The 20,023-nt window shown below is 40.2% G+C and overlaps 1 protein-coding gene across 13 annotated transcripts in view; it reads left to right on the top strand.

Moving 5' to 3' along the window:
- NRCAM (neuronal cell adhesion molecule) overlaps positions 1–20,023 on the top strand; it is a 153,054-nt gene that overhangs the window by 48,674 nt on the left and 84,357 nt on the right. Inside the window, exon 1 of one of the 13 annotated variants that reach the window (XM_069976002.1) lies at positions 8,906–9,006. The exons of the other annotated variants lie outside the window; for them this stretch is intronic. The gene's annotated coding sequence lies outside the window, so the exon portion shown is untranslated. Of the gene's footprint in view, positions 1–8,905; positions 9,007–20,023 lie in introns of those variants that run through there. 13 annotated transcript variants of the gene reach the window in all.

Here is a 20,023-nt window from a genome sequence, read left to right as displayed (position 1 = left end):
CTTCGGGCGGCCGGCCGAACCGCTCCGACCGTCACTACACTTCCGGGGGTGGCGTGGGTGGGGGGAAACACAGGGAAGGGGGCCATTCACTAACATAACATTCATTACAAAGTTGTATAACTTTGTAATGTGTGTTATTTAGTGAATAATTGTTTAGCGCCGCTCTACCCCTTTAAGCAATAGGATTATGTTCTACTATTCATTCAGACATGACTAGGCATTTCATACCTGTTACATTCCCCATACGGAGTAAAAATAAGCACAACTAAACCAGACTGCTCTTTTGTCATGCTGTACCTTCCCAGGTGTGTCCGAAGCTAGAGCCTGACGGCACTATTACTACCCTACATAGACATGTTATTTAAATTAAATAATTCTTGAAAGAGTTTGCATGTCACTTTTCTTAGGGAGGAAACTTCTTGCTTTTCTTTTTAGAAGTTACAGAAACCTAATTTCAAAACTGTTTTGTAGGAATCTTTTTTGTTATGAAAGCTTGACTTTTAAAGACTGATGTCCTTTACATGGGGAGATGCTATGTTGTTGATAGTTTTCAGCAGTCTTATAAGGTGTCTGAGCTTGGCTGACAGCAGTTCTCAGTGGGAGGCCAGGAAGAAATGAGTCTTCAGGAAAATTTAGTGTTTATTAGGTCAAGTCCTGTAGTGAATCACTGTGCAGAATTAATTCTGATTCGTCTTGGTCAATCAAACTGCATAATGAGAATTGTTTTCTTTTCTATGATCATTTCATCTTTTAGGTACACAGAATCTGACCTACAGAGAAACAGTTTTTACTGGGAAAGCCTTGCAAAATACAGTGGTTACTCCAGAATTGCCAGAAGTGTAAGCAGTTATAATGGTAAAATATCTCTTTAATGTAGCTGTAATCAATAGGACCTGGGTGTTCATCCACCTTTATATTCTCTGTAAGTAAACAACTAAATACTTCATCTTAAACCATTAGAAATGAATACATGAAGTATGTGTCAGGAGACGGCCAGCACGACATGTACTGCAGTGGCAGCGTAGAGCGCAACCGGCTGCAGGGATGCGCCAACAGTGTCTCTGACAACCGGCCCAGACGGATGCTAGGGATGCACCGACTGCATCCCTAGTAACACTTGCTGGGGGCAGGATCTCACAGCCCCCTGGCCAGGCATTCTTAGCTGAGGTTGCTGATGATTGTGCTGACTGGCAGGTATAGCTGCCAGTCAGCTTGAGGCTGGGTTCACACTACGTATATTTCAGTCAGTATTGTGGTCCTCATATTGCAACCAAAACCAGGAGTGGATTGAAAACACAGAAAGGCTCTGTTCACACAACAGATCCTTTCTGTGTTTTTAATCCACTCCTGGTTTTGGTTGCAATATGAGGACCACAATACTGACTGAAATATACATAGTGTGAACCCAGCCTTAAGGTATTGTGGAAAGGCTGGAGTCCCTGCCCCCTATCAGTCCTGGGGCTGGGACATCAGCTCCCTTAAAAGTTTGCTTATTCTGATCCTCCTTGCCCGCTATAGAGCCTCATTCTTGTGTGCCTTAGCTAGCTATCCTGATTTGATTTCCTCGTTACCGATTCTTGGCTTGACTCCCTGACTTCCCCCTTGGTTCTGACTCTATACTGCGATGACAGTTAGTTACTGACCCAGCTTGTAATTATTGTGTTGGTATTGTCTTGTCCCTGTTTTCTGTGTTACACTTTATCCAGTGTGGGTTTCAGTCTTCAGGTTGGGGCTGGCGTGTTAAGGAGCCGACAACTCCAAAAGGCAGGGACAGATTGGTGGGTTTAGTGACAGGGCTTCTTTCTGTCTCGTGTCTTGTGTCTCTGCGTCCCGTCCTGACAGTATGTTGGAAAATTCTTAACTTTTACCCATTAAATCCAGAATAAAGTTCAAAGTCCTCACCCATAAAGCTCTCCACAACTCTGCCCCTCCATACATCTCCTCCCTCATCTCCACCTACCATCCTTCCCATGCTCTGTGTTCTGCTAATGATCTTACACTAATATCTTCCTTAATCAGAACCTCCCACTCCCGCCTCAAAGACTTCTCTTGTGCTGCATCAGTTCTCTGGAATGCCCTACCCAAAGAGCTCAGACTAATTTCCAAGACCCACAGTTTCAAGCATGCCCTGAAGACTCATCTCTTCAGGCGCGCTTATAACGTTCCCTAATCTCGTCTTCCTCTCTGCTATCCCTTCATCTCCATCCTCTCTATAACCTCTTCGTTGCCATCTACATTGTACTTACTACCTGAACTCAGAAAATGGCTTGTGACTGGCTTGCCCAATCACCTATAGGCACTTTGAGACATTATGTACAATGACTGGAACATTGGCAAATAAAGCATTTGTTGCCTCGCATGTCACCCCCAGTCCTCCTAGTCTGTACGCTCTCGAGAGCAGGTCTCTAATTCTATATCGTTTTTATTTTAAATTCATTGTATAATTTAATATAAATATAACCTGTATTGCACTTATATATTTAAAAAAAAGCACTGTGGAACCTATGTGGCGCTATATAAATAAATATTATTATTATTATTATTATTATTATTATTAATAATAATAATAATAATGTTTCAAGATACCAAAGAAAACCAGATTAGATTCCACTATACATATGATGCACACCTCAGTGTGCCAAATGCGTGCATGAAAGAATAGCAAAATCTCAGTAAATGTTAGTCCTGGATTCCGCTTAAGAATGGCAGAAGTCGATATCTACACTACTCTGCTATACTCCAAAATTGGGAATGGCAAAATTGAATAAAAACCTATCATTTTCCTCTTGGGCGAACTAGACACAAAACCTTTATCTTCTCCTTGTCTTGTAGCTTTAAAGGTGTTGTCCAGGACTAGAAATACAGATTAACACCTGTCCACAGGTTGTGTGTGGTATTTCAGCTCAGTCTTATTGACTTCAGTGAAGCCAACACCATTGCTGCAGCAGAGACTTAATGGTATATGCCAAATAAAGAATTGACGTGTCAATTTTTTGGGTGGATGGCGGCATACGCTGACAATTATCAGTGAGTCTATGGAACAGGTGGAACTTTAAGCGGAGGCCCCCCGGTGGAACCTGCTTGAAGTTTCTGTAGAAATTCCTTAGTGTGCACGTACCTTAACACTAAGCAGACATCTAGAACTGAGAAAGTAATGGGCATTCAATCTTATTACTACCAGTTTCTGTCACTGATTGGTACTATGCTGGTCACTGAATGCTAAATTATTATAAAAAATTAAGAAGAAAACACTTTCATAAACAAAATTGATTCCAGTAGTGTATAGAAAGGAGACTGTCCTACTGTTGTTGGGACTTTGTAAAAAATTTTTTATTTTGTTTTATGTTTTGTTTTATGTTTTTTTCCAGCTTATTGGCCACTTAACAGCCCACCAACTTTGCCACTAAAAGGGTATAGGTATAGCATTTTTTTTTAAATTCTTGTATCTATACTCCTTTTCCTGTAGTTGGTTATTAACCTATTACCTGCCAAATGAGCTATCTGCACTGAAATATTTATTTATTTACATTTATTTTTTACAAAAACAAAAGCTTAGGGTTATGTTTACACAACGCTGTTTTGCGGCCGTATTTTTGGATGGCCGTCTTTTTGAGGCCATATGCCATATTTTAAAAATTATGACCATAATTATTAAAATATGGGTGTATTTTAGCCTCAAAATGACCACCATCCAAAATATGGCCGCAGAATGACCTTGTGTGACCATAGCCTACAAGTTTGTTCCTAAGAGGAGAGATAAGGGCTGAAAACAAACCCATCAGGCTGGATTCCTATAGTTGGACTAAGATAAAAATTAAGTAAAAATCATATAAGGGCAGAGGAGATGGACCATAAAATCTTTTTCTGCCATCAATTTTTTATGTTTCTCAGCTTTTCCCTAGTATGATTTCCACTCTACTTCTAGTTTCATCTACGATCAATATGTTTTAGTCCTGCATTCATTTGTGTTTTCACATAATGGCAAAGTTTATTTTACAATCTGCTTTATTCCATTAACAAAAGACCACCCCTGTATGTGCTCACATTAGCACAGCTTTTACTTATACAATCTCTTGATTCTTAAGACCTAAAGTCTTTAAGTACCCAGGGCATAAATATGACTGGTTCCTGGCTTCCTTGGAGCAAGGAGCAGATGTGAGACGCTTAGGCATAACTCATTTTACTTCTCTTTTAGGTTTACTCTGTAGGACATAAAAAAGAAAACATATAAATGGTTATTTTAATTTATGAATATGCTATTTTCATTGGAAATGTGTTTAATTCAGAAAATGTGATATATGCTGCTTATCCCCTAGAGTTGTTATGTATTGAGTTTATTTGCTCTTCATATCCTATTGAAAGCAATTGGAGGCAATTTAACATTAGCACAAGAGAAAAGAGTGCAGTAGTTGCTTATAACAACCAGATTCTGTCTTTTATTTTCATGACACCATGGAAAATGTCCAGTAAATTTAAAAATTTGTAATGTTTAGGTCACCAAAAAGATTGCATATTTGTGAGCAAGAAGCGACATGGAAACCGTATGTCAGCATATTACTGTCACGTGAAGGAGATATCTTAAAATGTATGTTGTTTCAAATCCCCGAACCAGCATAAGTGATATGCATCAACAAGAGAACCAGGTCACTCTGCACAGTTGTTTGCCTGAGGGTTGGTTCAGTGAATAAAAATATAGTCTTGTTATAAATTGTTGATGTAAGTGGATTTTACTCATGTTTTTCATGGGATGTAGTCTCTCCTTTTTTTCTAGATTCTATGTGATTTTAATTTCTCTAGACTAATACCTGATATGACTAAAACCTTTTTAATGTATTAGAGATAAGGATTCTTATGCATGTATACTTTGTTGGTATGATAGGCCAGACATGTATGTTCCAATCTCAGCTTCTGATAGGACCAGAGCGCTGAAAGTCACATCTTCAGTACTTGGTCATGCTCGTTTTTGACCAAGAAAATTGCCCATTACCAGTCCAGGATAATTTTTAATGCTTTGCATATTTCCACCCTATTTCTAGTTATCTGCATTCCTTCCCCATTACTTAAGGCATGTATCTTCCCAAAGCAGGCCATACACATAGAATTATTATTGGCCAGAATGCAGCTCATTGTGTGTTGGACCAGCCGTATAAACAATCCAACAGTCTACACTGGTAGATCTTGAATATAGTGTAAGGGTGCGTTCACATGTACATGATCCGCAGCAGATCTGCAGCAGATTTGATTTGCTTGGAATCTCCAACTTTAAATCTGTGCGTTTCAATAAATAGGACCACACCCCCGCCATCCCTGCATTGGTGCCAATAAAGGTAGAAAAAGGCTCAGTGATGTATCTGATGGTACATTTACATTAAGATTCATGGGTGGAACCTCCACGTTTTCTCCCTGGTCCCTACTGTTAAGTCTTGACTCCAGAAGGGATAATATCTGAGTGACAGGTGCAGACAGAAGGTAAATGGAGGGACTTGTAGTTGACTTTACTGCTTGAAATAAGACCCTTTTTATTGTTGCCTAGGATGAGTAGCATACATTAACATAAATGTTGCAACATGTTTTGAGCATCTTCTAACTTATTTATTAGGAACCAGGGCAGTCACTGATGAAGCTCAACATTTCTTTTTTGCTGATCAGCATTCTAGATGATAGTAACAATGGCCGAATATAGTGCTAGTAAGCAGATGTAATAACACCAACATATCTCACGTATTCCTGTAGCACTTTACAATTATAAGGATGCATATAGTCAAAATCAGACATTACAGAATTACATACTAAAAAAAGCAAACAAGAAGTATAAAGGCCCTCCCTGCACACAAGAGCTTAAAATCTGTGAGGAAATAGTGTTGATCCAGCCATCTAGCCACCTTTAAAAGGAAGTATAGTACACATACACATGCAAAGGTGGATGAGTCTGCCACCAGTATAAAGTGTATGGAGCATAGGGTAAATTAAAGGGGTACCCCGGGCCAGCTGTATAATCCGTATCTGGCCAGGGAGGGGGTGGAAATAGAAGGCTCTGGTGACTTACCTCCCTGGTTCCAGCGCCGGCTCCCGGATCGCGCTGCCCTGTACCCCCGTCCCCCGGCCGCTTCCTGGACTGAGCTGCTGCTTGAGACGTGAAGTCTCAAGGCAGCTCAGCCATTCAGCAGTTGTAGCGGAGTCCAGCATCGGCCACTGAATGGCTCAGCTGCCTTGAGACGTCATGTCTCAAGCTGCAGCTAAGTCCAGGAAGCGGCCACGGGGCGGCGCGATCCGGGAGCCGGCGCTGGAACCAGGGAGGCAATTCACCGGAGCCTTCTATTTCCTACCCCTCCCCGGCCAAATACAGATTATACAGCTGGCCCGGAGTACCCCTTTAAAGGGGTAGTGCGGCGCCCCCACCCCCCTCAAAAAACAGAACACAGACACACACAGGATATATACTTACCATCCCTCTGGTGACAATCGCTGTTCGAATTTTCCTCCGGCCACGTCCCCGCCATCTTCAGCCGCCATCCTCACTTCCGGGTTCGGGTCCAGTGAATGGGAGAGAAAAGGCTGCTGGTGCGCATGCACACCGGCAGCCTTTTCATTGGCTGGAGCACATCACATGGCTTCCAGAAAGCTCAGCCAATCAGCCAATGTGCACCAGCAGCCTTTTCCTCTCCTAATCACTGCTGTGAAAGACAGTAAATAGGAAGGAGAGATGGCCCCCAGGAGAAGAGGACAAGGTTGACAGTTTTTGTTATGTATACTTTATTTAACTTCCGAAGGTGAAAACACAGGAATATTGGTTGCATTTTAGTTGCATTGCGGTCTGTAACTGTTTCCAGTAGTAAGTAATGAAAGAATTTCACAGCAGTATTTTTGGCTTGGCATATATCCCCAGTCAATGTTTAAGAACCCTAGATGAAGGGAAACACTGGCTTGAAGACATCACTTTTCCTAAGTGGTGTGAGAGCAATTTGGCATATCCTTTATTTACAGCAGTTCTGAAAACTGCAAAGCAACCTTCTTGTGTTTTCACCCCCAGAAGACGGGCTATAGTCTCAATGCAAAATTTTTCTCTGATGACCTAATCTTAGCTTAAATTACACCACAATTACACCACAGTTATTACACCACAGTAACATTGTAAAGTGCTGAGGAATATGTCGGCACTATATAAAATTATTATTGTTATTGGCTGCATTTGTTTAGAATATTGTATACAAAGAACAACAGTATACAACATGGCAGGAATATAAAACTATAAAGTGCTAAAGTAGTATGTGCCGAGCCATACGGTCAGCAGAGCCATCTTAAATGATCCTGCAGAAAGTAATGATTAAAGGAAAAGTCCCATGAAACTAAAAAAGTACAGGAAGGACGCGGGAGCATAATAAACATAGCATACTTACCTATCCTCATAATAATAATCCTTTTATTTGTATAGCGCACACAGATTCCACAGCACTTCACATATTTTTTTGCCAATTATTGCTCCCTGTCCCCATTAGGGCTCACAATCTAAATTCACCTATCTGTATGTTTTTGGGTGTGGGATGAACCCAGAGTACCCGGAGGAAGCCCACACAAACACAGAAAGAACATTCAAACTCTTTGCAGATGTTGCCCTTGGTGGGATTTGAACCCAGGACGCCAGCGCTGCAAGGCTAGAAGTGCTAACCACTGAGCCACCATGGCCCATAGCATATAGCACAACTCCCAGATCTCACTGGCAGCCGCCAGCCTCTTGCAGCTTCTCCAACTGCAATATCATCTAACCGGCTGATAGATTACCCGCTCAGCCAATCAGTGACTGGGGCAGGACACACACTGACTGGCTGTGTGGGCAATGGATGTTGCAGCTGTAGGTACATGACAGTTGGATGCTGTCAGTGAGGCCCAGAAACGGCAACATTGCGGTATTAGGCTATGTTCACATGCTGTGAACATCCGGCCGTTCCGTGACCCCGGCCGGGTCACGGAATGATCCAGTGTCTGCCCGGTCATCCCGGGCGGTACTTAAGTACCGGCCGGATGATCTGTCCGGCCGCAGTGCTCTGATGCAGGCGCATCAGCGCGCACCCGCATCAGAGCTTCCCATAGCACACAGTGAAGCGAGCGGCCGGAGCCGATCGCTTCACAGTGTGAACTGACAGGGTTTCCTACGGCCGCAATTCATTGAATTGCGGCCGCAGAAAACTGACATGTCAGTTCTTTGCGGCCCTGTGTGGGATCCCGGTCGGAGCGTATACTATGTGTATATGCTCCAGCCGGGATCCCATAGCTGAATAGGCTATGTTGCACTCCGCACAAAGTACGGCCGTTGTTGCCGATGGCAACAACGGCCGTACTTATACGTAGTGTGAACATAGCCTTAGGATGGGTACTATCTTCCCTTACCCTTCTGCATTCCCACCTTTTTTTTATTACAAGGGACTTTTCTAATAAATTAAATTATTATACTGAAATTTTAAATAACACTTTATTTTCATCCACAATACTTGAGCAATATTTGAGCTCCTGTTGTGTTTTTCACCTACCCATATGCACACATTATGTTCTCTTTTTTCCCCCTCTACATTCCTCTGTGAATCCATCCCGAGGAGTTTGGTATCTAGAACAATACATTGTTTTAAAGTGTTTTCTAGCCATCCTATTTTTGGATTATATAGCTCCATGTTCTGAGTTCTGGTTGTGTCTGTAAATAGTTTTTAGACAAGGGCTGGCTGTAATTTGCTTCTGAATATGTGGAGCTGGTCCATTGTTTTCACACAGACAGAGAGTGGAAGTTAAACCTCTTTTGTATTGCCATGAAACCTCTGCTGATCAGTGAGAGAAGCCTGGGAGGTCCACATGACTGGTGATTGGCGGAAAGACTCTTCTCTCTGAATGTCATCACACACACACTCTGGTAACAGCAGGGATCAGCAACACACTTGTCAGCAGGATTACAGGAGCGTACCATGCCATCAGTGTCCTGGCTCTCACAGTCACCAGAGGGAAATCGCCACCTATTACATGGTAATTACTAGTTACAGTAGAAAATTGCCATGTGAAACCACATGGACTGTAATGTGAGGAAGGAGGGTGTTGCTGTTCAGCACTGTGCCGGTAACTTCTTGGCTACATCCTTTGTGTTAAATAGTACTGTGAATCTGTCTTTACTGGAAACAGTTCAGAGCACTTTCCATACTTTATTGTGTCTGTGTTATGTATTTGCTGGTTTGGAATCCATGGCTGCTTATGGAATGAAGTTGGTATTGGCATTTTGTATATCCTTGTATTTTGGGAAGTATGGGGGAAACTCTTTGATTATACTGTTATTATGTGGATGTAACAGGCTGTGTGCACAGAAGTCCCAGGAAGGGCTAAACCCCATCATCAGTTTGCTCATCCTTTCCCCGCTTTGCTATTTGCAGACATTACTGTTTAGCAGCTCTCCACAGACCTTTCCGTTTGCTCTTAAGTGGAGCTCTGTTTCTTCCATTTAGAAAGTCCTTCATAGGAAAACAAAGACAATAGGATGCTGCTTTTCAGAGGTCCACTGGCAAAATTCTCTAGTATCATCCATCATGCTAAGACGTCAGGAAGGGGCTGTATTCAGTAGCTTTTTATTATGCCCTCTATTCTGCTATTCTAAATGGTTGCCATTATCCGCAGGACTTTTATGACCTTCTTTTAAGTAGCATGCAGGATGAATGTACAGTCTCAGATATTCTTTTACAATGTATATTGTTTTGTCAGAACTTATCACAAAGGGACCTTTCCCTGGGAAAGAATAATTATTTCTGTAGATGGTTGGAATATAAATTCTTGTTTAGCGGGAAACTTCTATGGCAGGCCAAATGCTGACTGGCACCTATGCTCAGGCTTTCCTTTAGTTATGCATCGATATAATAGCCTATGGGGTGACAGCACCAATTGAGTCAAGTTTTGCTATTAATATGGTTTTACAGGAATGAAAAATTAACACATATGAATTGTTACTTTTGTAATTTGTATTTTTTGTAAATCCTCATCACTTATCTAGTCCGGCCATTTTTAATACCTATATAACTAGTAAACAGTAAAGACGACCATTTGCTGTTAGTAAGTCCTCTGTCTGCACCTGTGTGTTGGTCTTCTCTTGCAAGTACTTGTTCCTTGAGTTAAAGGATTGAGGATGGCATTGTCTCATGTGTCTGTCATAGCACTGCCCTCTAACTGCCAGAGAATGCAGGATCATGAAGAATACATTATACAGCATGAAACAGGGAAAATAGGGACAATCATTTACCTCTACTGACACAATACAGCCGACGCTGTAAACCCCCCTGTACTCTGCAGGGAAAGAGATTTCTATTCTCCTGACTTGTATTGCTTTATGGTTGTTGTTTTGTGTTGAATAGGCAAGTGTATTACCAGGATATTTCACTCCGTTTACAATTAACATATTATTAGACATTCTGCGATGATTAGGAAAACCTCATAGTCTGTTGTCCATTAGAATCTATTTGATGTAATTGATTATTATGTATTATTTCCGGAAAGTTTCCACTCATAGGAATTGTGATGGTTTCTGTATAAGGTGGTGTTTATAAGTGTGAATAGGATTATTTAGTAAGTTCTCAGAATCGCAAAAACATGCTTTTTTTTTTTTTAAAAAAAAAGAAAATTTAAAGTATTACTCTGGCCAGGACCCATTTTTTCAAAACACATGGGGAGGGGGGTTGAAAACAGTAACATCCAGCTAGCTCCCTAGCACCAGTTCTGCCCCCCGCCTAGTGCCACTCTGGTACCCAGCCCCAGCTGTTTGCTGGTCTTGAGGCAGGACCTGGACGTGACGTGGCAGTGGCCTGCCCATTCAACGGACCTCCCCTATCATGTCCCTAGACTTGTCTCAGACCAGGAAGCGACCAGGGACCAGTGCAGCAGTATGTGGGTGGCAGTGCTGGAGGCAGGGAGGTAAGTGGGTGTTATTTTTTTTCACCCACCTCGTCTCTGGGCGTTTTGAAAAAATGGGTCCCAGCCAGAGTTCTCCTTTAACTGCACCACACCAATCCACAGGTCATGTCTTACGTTTTGCAGCTCAGGGCCATTGAAGTAAATCGGCTCAGGGGCAGTATCTGTAGACAGGTGCAGCACTCTAACTATGGATATCCTCTGCAAATACCTGCACATGCCTTTCTTTGTGCTTATAATTAAGTATATATATATATATATATATATATATATATATATATATTGTCCTATACCTGCATTACTTATTGTAACAGCATGTTATAAAATACATTCTGAGGGACATGTGTTTTAATGACAACCATTTTTTCACTTTTATATTAAATAAATAAAATATCAGTAATGCTTCTAATGCTATCATCATTCTAATGCTATCGAAATCGAACTAGCAGCTCCATATATTGTCTGCACATAGGTGCCAGATCATTGTCCTTCTCTGCATAAAGGTAAGACAAAAACTCACACAAAGAGATGCTGGTGGAGTGCACATCTCACAAGGTGTTCTTTGCAGATGTAAAAAAGGAAAATGAATGATATCTGAATGAGCTTCCATTCCCTCTAGCAGAAAAAGAACTCTTCCTGTTGCTGCAGCCTAAGGGTGGGTAACCCATGAATTAAATATAAAGTGCATTTGACTAGCCGAGGGCCTCATTAGTCCTCTTCATGGGGCAGAGGGAGAAGAAAGGTTACACCACGTGGAAGCTATGGGATAGGTTTCTTATAGTTGTTCTTTGTAAATGAAGACAATATAAAGGCAGGGTTCTGCTGTCTGTGAAAAAAATGCAACTAAAGACATGTCTTCCTACATTCTTTTTAAGATACCTTGATTGCTAATTGGTTTGAGCACATCCTATGTTTTCAAGGCTGAGCACATGTTGCCAGGCAAGAGATACAGTTTTCAAGTTGTATTAGTATTGTGATACATCATGTTAAGCACTTCACGGGATGTATTTTCAAGCATGAAAATGTAAACAGTTTGAAAGCAAGATTGTGAATTTCATAGTGTCACTTTTACTTCTTGTCAACCCAAAAAGGCCAGTGCACAAAGAAGAAAAATCTGCAAAGGGGTCACAATACCCTGTAGCTCCATGTTTTGCTATAACACTCTCTGAAATACCTATTCTGTTGTGAGCACAGTGTGTTTCTAAGATCAACAATTGGAGATGTCATGGTATCACTTTATATGGTTTAATTATTAGGGACAGGAACAGGTGCCTGGGAGGCCTTTCTTAATAAGTACTTTAAAACTATTCCTGCAGTTGTTCAAAAAGTCCCCCCCCCCCCCCTTACTCCGCGAACAGCCTGATGCAGGTTTGACAAACCAAATTGTAAAATTTGGAAAAGTTCTTTGATAAGCACAATGCATTCTTCCTAAGGTTTTACTAAAAAGACCAGCACCCTTATATCCCTGTGAAAAAGGTAATTCTCTATTGAATCACCTTTATTAATAATTTAGTATTTCACTCATATAGTAATAACAACAGTTTTCATAAACTGATGTTTAGGCCCCATACAGTGATCCATGGTGCTGTCCCTAGCCGTGGACCTGCAGCTACCAACAGGACTATGGATGTACATCTGTGACTGTCCAGATTTGCACGGACCCATTCATGCGGAATAGGTGATCTGTGCCTCAACTCCGGGCCGCACAATCCTTTCCCATTAGTTTTGCGGGACGGATCTCGGTCCTAACAATGATCCATAACACCTGCGGGTGTGTGTATGGGGCTATAGAAATGAATGGGTCCGCATTCTGTCCACATTTGTAGGTCATTAAATGCAGACAGAATAAAATGATGTGTGAAAGGGGCCCTACATTTCCGTTCTGCAGTGAAAGGCTATTTTCTCACAATGTCTTTTTTGGCCATTTAAGTCCAGATAACAGACATTATTCCATAGGGTCGTCGTTACGCAATAACGGCCGTTTTTTGGACTCAAACAGCCAATAAATGTGGAAACAAAGACAAACAGTGATCTAAAACTAAAAAGCATGCACATAAAGAGAAACAGATTCATGTTCTCGTCTGTCATAGTCAAGAGCCCATTATAGCATGTCATGAAAGTAGAATATATAACAGCCGATGCAATGGCCCAAATGCCCTAATTTGTCTACGCCAGAATTCTGTCCAAAAATGTGTAGCAGCGGACTCTTCTTCACATCTATTATAGGTTTTAGACACTTTAGAGAACTTTTCCAACAAAGTGCAAAAAAGTAGTGTGGTCTTAATCACACACCAGTATGCCAACAGTTTTCTCAAAAGTCTGGCACACCTTAAGCATAGTAATAGTTGGTCCAACCTTAGAGTAGACTGCCTTTAGATGTGTACAGATTTATTAAACAGCCTGTGCCACACTGATACATCTGGCACACTTGAAGACTGTTCAGTTTGTACATAAACAATTTTAGTCCTGACCAGTATTGAGAATTCACCATAGATGTTGAAGCCAAACATTAAAGCCACAGACAGTTCTCAAATATAATCTTAAGCTTGTGCCAGGCCTGAGTATGAATAAATGCTGTCTTCTTACAATCTTGGACATGGTTCACTTTTATTTGGTAATTCCATGAGTGCATATCATATTCATGTTACATGCCCAATGTAGGCTTTTGAGTGTGACTAAAGCACGTTAGTTCAATAATTTAATAATAGGAAGGTTGTTCACGTCCTCTAGTTTTGAATATATAGTGTACAATTCAGTACAGTTTAACATCATGTTTTCTGAGTAGCAGTTATAACATCAAAATTTATTTTTATGCTTGATAAACTTTGGTAATAAAAGGGATATTCTGGGAATTTTCGTGTGTACTGCTGGAGCTACTGTAAAATAAAAAAAATTTAAAAAAATAAAAATAAATAAAAGTTGTACTCACCTACACCACCCCGGTCCCCTGCTGCTCACTACTTCTCACTACTTCTGAGATGATATGTCTCAGCAGGATCTTCCTCTTGCTCAGTTAATCATTGGCCAAGATGGAACACTGCGGCTGTCAGTTATTGGCTGAGTGGGCTACTCCTGCTCCAGACCATTGTCTCCTAAGCAGTGAGGAGAAACAAGCAGTGGGGAACCAGAAAAAGCTTTACTGGGCCATTGGGAACTATTGTAGGTAAGTATGACTTTTTTATATATATTTACAGCATCCCCAGCAGTATAAACAAATGATGACTACCTACTTGACTACAAGGTAAAGCCCGATGCAAGCATATTTCATGTATATTGTACATAGCTTGTAGTAGCAGTGCACTGTATATTGCTGTGAAACTTCACAAGTGGGACTTCGTTCTCATTAGAACAGATGTGGCTCCTACATTTGAGACCTACGTCTACAGTATATCAAAGAAGAGGGACACAGGCCTGTTTGGCTTTTTTGTGGCATCCAAGGGAGACCAGGTAGCCATCAACAGTCAAACAGCCTGTTTGACATACTTTATGTAACTTTGTGTTGTGTGGCAGTTGTGTACATGAGAAAGCACCACAAGCGAGACTTTTTTTTGTAGTTTGGGAGGTGGGACCTGCAGGTATCACATTTATGAAATACCCTCTGGATAAGCTTCTTCTCTCTCCTGGTTTGTACATAACAGGTGCATGTTTTTGAGTAGGAGTGTTATGTATTTATATGTCCATTTTATTTAAAAGACACAATTGGAAGGAAATTTACATATAACTGTGTTTTGATATAGGGAAAGATTACAAAATGTATAGTTATATCCAATTAGAAGCAGGCTTGTCTCCCTAGTTGTATAGTTTCCATGTGTTCTTGGATTTGCAGCTCCTAAGAATAGATACATAAAAAATATCCAGCTGCAATACTTTATAGCTATCTCTTTTCCATAAAAAGAATGCAGAGGAAAGAAAGGAAAGGTTACATTCAGAGACCTTGAGCACAGTGCAAGACACAGTGAGAAGCCTTTTGAACATTAGATATCAATCAGCTTCAGTGGAGTGGGTGGATACAACGCCTTTATTACTACTGTGTGTCTATATACTGAAATATCAACAACGTATCCTCACTGGATGTCCTGCTAAATGACAGAAATGTAACATTATTCATTTTATTATTAACCGGTATTTGTTTACAGTGTTTGTGATAACTGGTATTTGTGTACAGTGTTTGTGATAACTGGTATTTGTGTACAGTGTTTGTGATAACTGGTATTTGTGTACAGTGTTTGTGATAAATGGTATTTGTGTACAGTGTTTATTATAACTGGTATTTGTGTACAGTGTTTATGATAACTGGTATTTGTGTACAGTGTTTGTGATAAATGGTATTTATGTACAGTGTTTATGATAACTGATACTTGTGTACAGTGTTTGTGATAACTGGTACTTGTGTACAGTGTTTGTGATAACTGGTATTTGTATACAGTGTTTGTGATAACCGGTATCTGTGTACAGTGTTTGTGATAACTGGTATTTGTGTACAGTGTTTGTGATAAATGGTATTTGTGTACAGTGTTTGTGATAACCGGTATCTGTGTACAGTGTTTGTGATAACTGGTATTTGTGTACAGTATTTGTGATAACTGGTATTTGTGTACAGTATTTGTGATAACTGGTATTTGTGTACAGTGTTTGTGATAACTGGTATTTGTGTACAGTGTTTGTGATAAATGGTATTTGTGTACAGTGTTTGTGATAACCGGTATCTGTGTACAGTGTTTCTGATAACTGGTATTTGTGTACAGTGTTTATGATAACTGGTATTTGTGTACAGTGTTTGTGATAAATGGTATTTGTGTACAGTGTTTGTGATAACCGGTATTTGTGTACAGTGTTTGTGATAACCGGTATTTGTGTACAGTGTTTATGATAACTGGTATTTGTGTACAGTGTTTGTGATAACTGGTATTTGTGTACAGTGTTTGTGATAACCGGTATTTGTGTACAGTGTTTATGATAACTGGTATTTGTGTACAGTGTTTGTGATAACTGGTACTTGTGTACAGTGTTTATGATAACTGATACTTGTGTACAGTGTTTGTGATAAATGGTATTTGTGTACAGTGTTTGTGATAACTGGTATTTGTGTACAGTGTTTGTGATAAATGGTATTTGTGTACAGTGTTTGTGATAACCGGTATCTGTGTACAGTGTTTGTGATAACTGGTATTTGTATACAGTGTTTGTGATAACCGGTATCTGTGTACAGTGTTTGTGATAACTGGTATTTGTGTACAGTGTTTGTGATAAATGGTATTTGTGTACAGTGTTTGTGATAACCGGTATCTGTGTACAGTGTTTGTGATAACTGGTATTTGTGTACAGTGTTTGTGATAACCGATATTTGTGTACAGTGTTTCTGATAACTGGTATTTGTGTACAGTGTTTCTGATAACTGGTATTTGTGTACAGTGTTTGTGATAACTGGTATTTGTGTACAGTGTTTGTGATAAATGGTATTTGTGTACAGTGTTTATGATAACTGGTATTTGTGTACAGTGTTTATGATAACTGGTATTTGTGTACAGTGTTTGTGATAACCGGTATCTGTGTACAGTGTTTGTGATAACTGGTACTTGTGTACAGTGTTTGTGATAAATGGTATCTGTGTACAGTGTTTGTGATAACCGGTATTTGTGTACAGTGTTTGTGATAACTGGTACTTGTGTACAGTGTTTGTGATAACCGGTATTTGTGTACAGTGTTTGTGATAACCGGTATTTGTGTACAGTGTTTGTGATAAATGGTATTTGTGTACAGTGTTTGTGATAACTGGTACTTGTGTACAGTGTTTGTGATAACTGGTATTTGTATACAGTGTTTGTGATAACCGGTATCTGTGTACAGTGTTTGTGATAACTGGTACTTGTGTACAGTGTTTGTGATAACTGGTATTTGTGTACAGTGTTTGTGATAACCGGTATTTGTGTACAGTGTTTGTGATAAATGGTATCTGTGTACAGTGTTTATGATAACTGATACTTGTGTGCCAACACATTAGTGTTAGTCAGTTGGTGTTGGTAGTTGTTGGTAGTCAGAAAGGGTTAAGATATAATCTTGTGCAGGTTTTATATGAATGTATCCAGATGTAAATGCTAAATGGTTAAATGGCTTTATGAAATTGCTCAGATGGTTTCCATAGCAGGTGTACTAGAAGATGGACAGTGTGAACTGCAGGGCCTTTTGTTGTCTTGGTGATAAAATAGTGTCTGGAGAAGAAGGAATGAGACACTCTTTAGGGACATGGAGCCCATCAAAAGGGGAAAAAAGATAAGAAAGCAAAGATAAACTACAGAAAAGTCTAGAACAAAAAACGGACTATTGTATCCAGCTTTTCTTTTCCTACAATACAGTGTGCGTCAATGGTTATCTTCTTTCTCCTTTTTTTTTTTTTTAATTTCTTATCCTTAAACTTTAAATACAATTTAAACTAACAAAAATCTGCCATTGCCGATAAAAATCTTTGTATCTAAAAACCAAGTATTTAAATTCAATATCACTGGTAGAATTTCAGTCTAAGCCAGCATCCAAGACTAGAAAATGGATCAGTCACTAAATATGCTGCACTTTTTTTTCATTAGTTTTTTTTTTCTTTATCGACATTTCAGTATTTTTAAAATTTTAATATTAGAATAACTGTATACATGTCAGCAAATATGATAAATATAGACACCTTACAATACTTATGACTAACGTATATATTTCACAGCTTCTGAGTGCAAAGGAAAGGTGAACTTTTCATCATATGCACCTGAGTTTTTAAAATGATATGGCTGTGTTAAGATTTTACTATACAGCCTGCAGAGCTAGATCTGGGAGGCTTCACATTATGTCCACTTACTAGTTGAATGCACAGCAAACAAGCAAAGGATGTCCTGTAGGTAAACAGCTCTTGCTGTATAAGTGTGTGGATAAGGAGCTGTCAGCAATGCTGATTTGTTAGGTCCCACTGAATAACAATCCAAGCCATGTGTTGCATTGCCTATTTGTACAATGTGCCTCACAAGTGGATACAGTGCACAGCTGTAGACACATGTTTAGAAAGCTTTGCAGTTTCCAACACTGCAATAAACATCTTCTATTACTTACAATAAAAAACTGATGCCGTTACAATACTCAATGCAACTACTTTGATTGTGCAGTTTCACCCTTAGGCTATGTTCCCACAAAGTATTTTTGCTCAGTATTTGGTCAGTAATTTACAAAAAAAAAACAGGAGTGGATTGAAAACACGGAAAAGCTAGGTTCACACATGATGGCCATTCACTCAATTTCAACAGTGTGTGAACATAACCTTTCTGTGTTTTTAATCCACTCCTGGTTTTGATTGCAAAATACTGAGCAAAAATACTGTGTGGGAACAGCCTTAGGCTATGTTCCCACTTTTTAAGACACCGGGTCATGGAACGGCAGGTGTCAGAGAAGATCATCCCTTGATGATCTTCACTGCCGCTGAATTTAGATGCGAGCGCATCCGTGTGCACCCGCATCCGAATTCCCCGCTGCACACAATGAACCTTGTGGCCGGAGCCGCACGCTCAATTGTGTCTGACAGGGTTTTCTGCGGCCTCTATTTAGTGAATAGTTGGTGCAGAAAACTGACATGTCAGTTTCTTGTGGTGCCGCTAGGGATCCCGGACAGAGTGTATACTATGTGTATAAGCTCCATCTGGGATTCCTTAGACTCCTTAGCACTACATAAGCTCCATAGTAGTCACGGGCATTGTTACAACGGCCGTGATTAACACGAAACTTATGCAGTGGGAACGTGGCCTTAGGGTGGGTTCACACGTACCATATACACAGCGAATTTCACGCTGCAAGTTCGCAGTGAAATCTGCTGTGGATACATTCCCTGTCATTTTCAATGAGAAGAAATACTCGCAGCGGGATTGTCATCCCACTGCGAATATGTAAGTGCCGGCCCCTTTAAGCCGCCGCCGCTGGAGCATGCATTACCTGCTCTGCGCTCCAGCTGCATACTCTCTAACTTACTTTCTTAGGTTCTCCTATATTAACCATTTATAAGCATCTCTGGTAGGTATTGGTCATGGGAGGTGCCTGGTGCACATCTCCTATGTTCATTGTGCAGAGGCTTTACTGTTTGTGAAAATTGTTGCTTCTGATCTTTCCCCCAACTTGTTCTTGACTCTTTTTTTTTCTTAAAACACTTCCCTCCTGAACCTTATTTAGTACCTTAACATACTTAAAGGTTTCAATCATGTCCCTCCTTTCCCTTCTTTCCTCCAGACTATACAGATTCAAATCCTTACGTCTTTCCTGATATGGTTTATGCCTCACACCCTCCACCATTTTTGTAGCCCGTCTATTGGTGAGGTCTCCAGAACTGGACACAGTATTCGAGATGTGGCCTCACCAGAGCTCTATACAGCGGGATCACAATCTCCCTCTTCCTACTGGTTATACCTCCAGCTATACACCCCAGCATACGATTTGCTTTCCCCACCACCTGGTTGGCTCACTGCATTTACATGCATTATAGTGGTTTTCACAAGCTAAGCAGCTGAAGGTTGGTGGACTACTCATCTGCTATGATGTGCTATATGCTCAGGTCCTTGGAGATAACTGTACAAAACTCAGTATTTTTGGAAAGGGTTTTAACAAAGCAAAAACATGACTTGGGCATGCCTCTTAAAACCTACCAGGATAGCAGAAACACACAAGAAATTTACAGTGCTTGTATTCATTTGACAAGATACAATAGCATAAGAAGAGATTATAAGACCAGTGGAATGAACCGGTTCTCAATGAACAGGCATAGACATTTCTATTAGACACTACAAAGCAAGTGTTTATATACATCTTAGTGGCAGCATGATATGCACAAATGATAATCATTGTATTGCTATATACTCTTATTTATTAGAACCCCATTTACTAACGTTAATAAAAGGTATGACCATTCTAGAGTATGTAGAGGTAGTAATACTGCCATAGAGTACTATTGTAGCATACTGTATGAAAATAAAACTACATGTGAAAAAGAACCAACGAACAAATGGGGTCACATTTGATGGGTCACAAAGTTTTCTTAACACAACTAAATGGTCTTGTGTTAATAACAATGACAAGTTAT

The sequence above is a fragment of the Dendropsophus ebraccatus genome, chromosome 1 (assembly GCF_027789765.1).
Source record: "Dendropsophus ebraccatus isolate aDenEbr1 chromosome 1, aDenEbr1.pat, whole genome shotgun sequence".
Lineage (NCBI taxonomy): Eukaryota > Metazoa > Chordata > Amphibia > Anura > Hylidae > Dendropsophus > Dendropsophus ebraccatus.
This window is presented reverse-complemented; position numbering and strand designations above follow the sequence as displayed.